This window comes from Lagopus leucura, unplaced genomic scaffold (assembly GCF_019238085.1).
Source record: "Lagopus leucura isolate 7727_CA_CO unplaced genomic scaffold, USGS_WTPT01 35380-0_obj-0_obj, whole genome shotgun sequence".
NCBI lineage: Eukaryota > Metazoa > Chordata > Aves > Galliformes > Phasianidae > Lagopus > Lagopus leucura.
In genome coordinates this window covers 21,234-26,261 of record NW_024963227.1, presented here as the reverse complement: position 1 = coordinate 26,261, position 5,028 = coordinate 21,234, and positions in this window count along the sequence as shown.

The following is a 5,028-nucleotide window of genomic DNA, read 5'->3' as shown; positions in this document are numbered from 1 at the left end:
GAGGCATCCGTCTCCTTCCCTTATGATGAAGGCACAGAAGCCATGCGGGCCGTCGCTGAGGTCACAGTGGTTCCCGGTCTGGGAGCGTTTGTGGCACAGCTGGGAGCAGAGCTGGGGCTGTGGCAAGCGTGCTGCACGCAGACTGAGCTGTGAGCCCTTCTTGAGAGAGATCAGCTGTGAGAGCCCACTGGAAGCAGCGCTGCGGCGTGTGCATGAGCTGGGCACGGCTCAGGGTGAGCAGTGAGCAGGTGAGCTGGGTTGGTGCTGGGTGGGTGCCGGGAGGTGTCTCAGCAGAAAGCGGGGCTGGGCAGGAGTTCCCAGCTCCAGCGGTGCCCCTCAGCACGGCTGTGTCCAGGGGAGATGGGTTCTGGTTGAGATTCCCTCCCACGATTCGATGAGGACGATGAAATGTCATTACTCCCTTGGAAATCCACTGCTGGGCCCCCGCCTTCATGTCAGACATTAAAAAGGAAGGAGAGTGCAGGCTGCACGGTGCAACTTGTGCCTCGTGCCCCACGGATGGCTGGGTGCAGAGCTACTGAGGAGATGGAGAAGAGCACCTGCTGGCACCAGCCGTGGCAGTCAGGCACGAGCTGGAGCTGGCACTAAGCAGCTCTTGCAGCCAGCTGATTTCTAGACATTGTCCTCCTCAAGGGACCAAATCGCATGGCAGAAGCTGGGAAAATGCTTCTTCCTCATGATGTTTCACTTGATAATTTCTGCAGGGCTCCTGTCCAAACGGAGTTTCAGAGATTGAGGCAGTCTCAGGAAGAGTGGAGCCAGGTCTTTCCAGGAGCGAGGGAAGTTCCTGCGGAGAGAGAAAGCTCTCTCTTCAGCTTCCTCTGAGACAGCAGTCATGTCTCAGCAAGGAGACATGGAGTGTGTGACAAGAAAGGTACAGCTGGGTTTCTTTTGCTTGGCTCTTCTTCCTTTTTCTCATTTTTAAGGGAAGGGGCCAAGCAGGGGGAGCCCTGCAGGTCCTTTGTGACCTCAGTAACCAGTTGGGTTCTGTGCTCCCTGCTGACAGCCTGGGCTGATGGCGTGGACACGGCTCAGGCCCTATTTTCCCTTAGCGATAAATAACGTCCCAGCACTCTGCTATCCCATCTCCAGCACAGCCTGGAACCTCTCTGCAAACCTTGGCTGCCCGTTCCCTCCAAAGTTTCTTCCTTTCCCTCCTCAGAAGCAGCGCGGCGCGGTTCCCCGCGTTTGGGAGCAGCAGCCAGCAGGCTGCCAGAGATCTGGCAGCGCCTGGCAGCACACAGAGGGACGCGATGGGGACGGGCCGTCCTCACTGCCACGCAAAAGTGAGTTTCTGCAGTCCTCTGCCATGACGGATGGAAGAATGCATTTTAAGTCTTACTGCTGAGCGGGTGCAGTGCTGTAGGGATGTCAAGGAACCATGGTGGAAGCGTTAAAGATGCCAACAGTGGCAGTGGATGGCAGCAGTCAGAGAGATGTCTGTGTGTACATGATGGTGCTGGGAACTGAGTGAATTCCTTCTAGGGCCAAAAAATACCTTCCTCAGCTTTTGCCCCTGACAGCATTTTGTTTGCTGGTGCACCTTTGCTCTGCAGAATGCAGAGCTGTCAGGCAGACCGGGGTTGCTCTGCTGCCATCTGAGCAGGAATGAGAGCAGTAATGCTTTGTGTAAGCATCAGTTTCTGTTTTGGTTTGTCTTTTGGTTTTCGGGGGTGGACGTGGGCTAACGGCACAGTGCTGCTCCTGGTGTCTGTGAAATCACGCTCCATCTGTTGTTGCAGGGACGGAGCCTGCGCGTCTGTGGGATGGTGCTGGGCCTGGGGGGAAACAGAAAGCCTCCGCAGGTAAGGAGCTGCTGTGAGCTGTGGTGTGGGTACTGCCTCTAAGCAGGGCTGCATGCAGGGCTGTGTGTGATGGAGGACAGAAGAAAGGCACTGCAGTTCTGTGCTGACGGCAGAAGTGGCACTGCGCCGAAGCAGCGGAAAAGCCAATTGAAGAAGCTACGCTTGAGGACCAGAAGTTTGTGTCTGACTGTGCTGAGTTCTTCCTCAAAGGAGATTCTCTTCATGTATTTCTTGTTTTCTGTCAGAAGCCGATGCCAGCGGCCTTCCTCTGAAGCGCAGCCATGTGGAAAGACAGAGGAGGAGCAGCGAGTGTGACAGGGCACCCAAGAGAGGTACAGCACACAACAGGCATCGGGGTTTGGGGCACTCCAGATGAGATGTCCCAGCATTGCGGCCCATTCTGCAGACTGAAAGTAGCGTTGGGCTCTTGTTAACTCTTGCTGCTTCTCCTTCCTTAACAGAGATCGGTGCTGAGCCCAATGGCAATATCTATGTGAAAGTGGTGCAGCAGGTGCATTCGGAGAGAGCTTGTCAACAGGCAGCAGCTCAAGCTCCTCTCCAGGCTGGAGGGCTTCCTCACAGAGCAGGTCCCAGCACAGGGGGAAGAGCTTCCCCTGCCGCATGCCCCCACTCCGTCTCCAAGGCCCAGGCTGGATGCAAACGCAAGGCCTTGGAGGAAGGGACACCAGCAGCAGCGCAGCTGCCTGCCAACAAGAGAGCGAGGGCTGAGAGCGGAGACAGCGTGCCGGCTCCAGCAGCACGGCCTGGGCCTGCCGCAGCGCGGAGCTCCAGGCGCAGAGGTGAGCAGGGCTGTGCTACCGCCGTGCTGAGCTGCTGCCCTCTGCAAGCATGCGGAGTCTGCTTGGGGTTTGCTTTGCTTTTTCCTTCTCTGAAGAGGGGAAAGGGGTTGAAGGCTGCCGAGTCCAAAGGCAGCGAGGTGCCGGAACGTGCAAGCCCGTCTCTTTACCTGCATGGTGGTCTTCTGCACGTCCCACTGGAAATGTCATTCACTGGGGGGCTTCCTAGTCCAATTTCCTTTGTCTTTTTTCTGCCATTGGTTGCTGCAGTTTTGCTGCTGACGAAACAAATTCATCTTTTTTCTCGCCTTATAGCAAGAAGACAGCGACGAAAGGAGAGGAGAGCAGAGCTGAAGAAGGCTTCTCTGAGAGCAGCTGCTGCACGTGCAGAGGTGAGTCCTGGTGAGTGCAGACACGGTTCTCGTTGCTCTCAGGGCCTCCGTCTGTCAGACATGAAAGATTTCCCGAGGGAAGCGCTGTCCTGTTTCTACACTTGCTCTGTTTCTTTCCAGTCCTCCGCAATGAACAGCCTTGTGGAGATGATGCAGAGGCTGCAGCTGCACGACTGAGAGGAGGAGCGACAGAAGGCAGCGCTGCAGCGCGCGGCGTTACAGGGCAGCGCTGCGAGCGCCGCCCAACTCGGCACTCCAACTTTGGGTGCAGTCAATTAAAAACAGCTGCAATTAGAGACTGACAAGGAGCACACGGCCCGCTTTGTCCAGCGGCACTCAGTGCCTGCTGCACCACCTCCTTGCTCTTGGTCAGAACTCCCACAGCTCCATCAGCGAATGTTGCCGTCTGTTGGTGCAGCGGAGGCAGCAGTCCTTTGCACTGCCTACAAACAGACCGCCTGCAGAGCATGTGCAGAGAGCTGCGAGTAACAAGGCCTGGCCACCAGCGTGCTGACTTAGAGAACGCTGCCACAGAGATTGCTGAGTTTCCCAGGGCAGCGCTGAGTGTTTTTTGCTTTATGATGAGTGTACAATGAGCAAAGTTCCCCAAAAGGACGGCGTTTGCTCAAAAAATGACAGGCTGCTGGTCCAGAGCAGCGTCTCTGCAGCTTAGGACCACCAAGCTGCCATCCTGGCACTGCTCTGCTCACAGACAGCGCTCCAGGTCATGGCACTCAGAAGGCGCCCCTCTGTCGTGCAGCCCTCCACAGCGCCTGCCTGCCTGTCCCTGTGTGGGCTGGGATGGAGCTTTTCCTTTGCAGCGCCTGGTGTGACGCCGTGTCCTGGTTCCATCGGTGCCATCCTGCAGGCTGCTGTGCACAGCGCAGTGCTGCGGAGCTGTGCTTCCCGGCCCTGTGCTCTCCAGCACTCTCGTGTGAGTTCTGCCTCTCCCAGGAATCTCCTGTTCCCAGGAACCTCCGCTGCTCCCTTGCACGCAGGTCTGTGTGCACAGCCCTGTGCAGAACCGCACGCCCACGTGCAAGGACTTCCCTGCACACACACCTGTGCAACCACACGCACATGCAAGCACATCCTTGCACAGCCCTGTGTGCACGCTCCATCCACGTGCACGCAAACGTGTGCAAAACCACACAGCCTTGTGCAAAGACCTTGATGCACACACCCGTGTTCACGCACACATGCCTGAGTGCAAACCCACCCCTCCGCACACCAACGTGCATGAAGACACGAGTGCAGCTCCAGCCCTGCACACAGCCGTGTGCACACACACGCACGTGCAAAACTAACATTCACGTGGAAACACCCTGCTCACACCCATGTGCAATGCACGCTGATGTTCAACACCGCCTCTAAGATGATCGGAGGCCTGGAGCAGCTCTGCTGTGAGGAAAGGTTGAGGGAACTGGGCTTGTTTAGCTTGGAGAAGACAAGGCCTTGGGGAGACCTCATTGTGGCCTTCCAGTCCTTGAAGGGAGCGTATAAACAGGAGGGGAACGGCTGTGTGTGAGGGTGGGTGGTGATGGGACAAGAGGCTTTAAACTGAGACAGGGGAGGTTTAGGTTGGATATTAGGAAGAGGTTTTTCCCCCAGAGGGTGGTGAGGCACTGGAACAGGTTGCCCAAGGAGGCTGTGGATGCCCCATCCCTGCAGGCATTCGAGGCCAGGCTGGATGTGGCTCTGGGCAGCCTGGCTGCTGGTTGGCGACCTGCACACAGCAGGGGTTGGGACTGGATGAGCACTGTGCTCCTTTTCAACCCAGGCCGTTCTGTGATTCTATGATCTCTGCACACCCTGCATGCACACACACCTGCACTCACAGCTCTGTGACAAATGCCGCTCCCATGGCACAGCCAATGCAGACGGGGGAAATATCTGGAGCAAATATGCCCCGCTGCGCTCCTTCATTCTCCTCTCTGTAATGAAGGCACTGGGGTGCAGCTGCAGCCCATCCTGAGATGTGGGTTGCTGCAGGGTGCCTCGTTTGGACGCTGC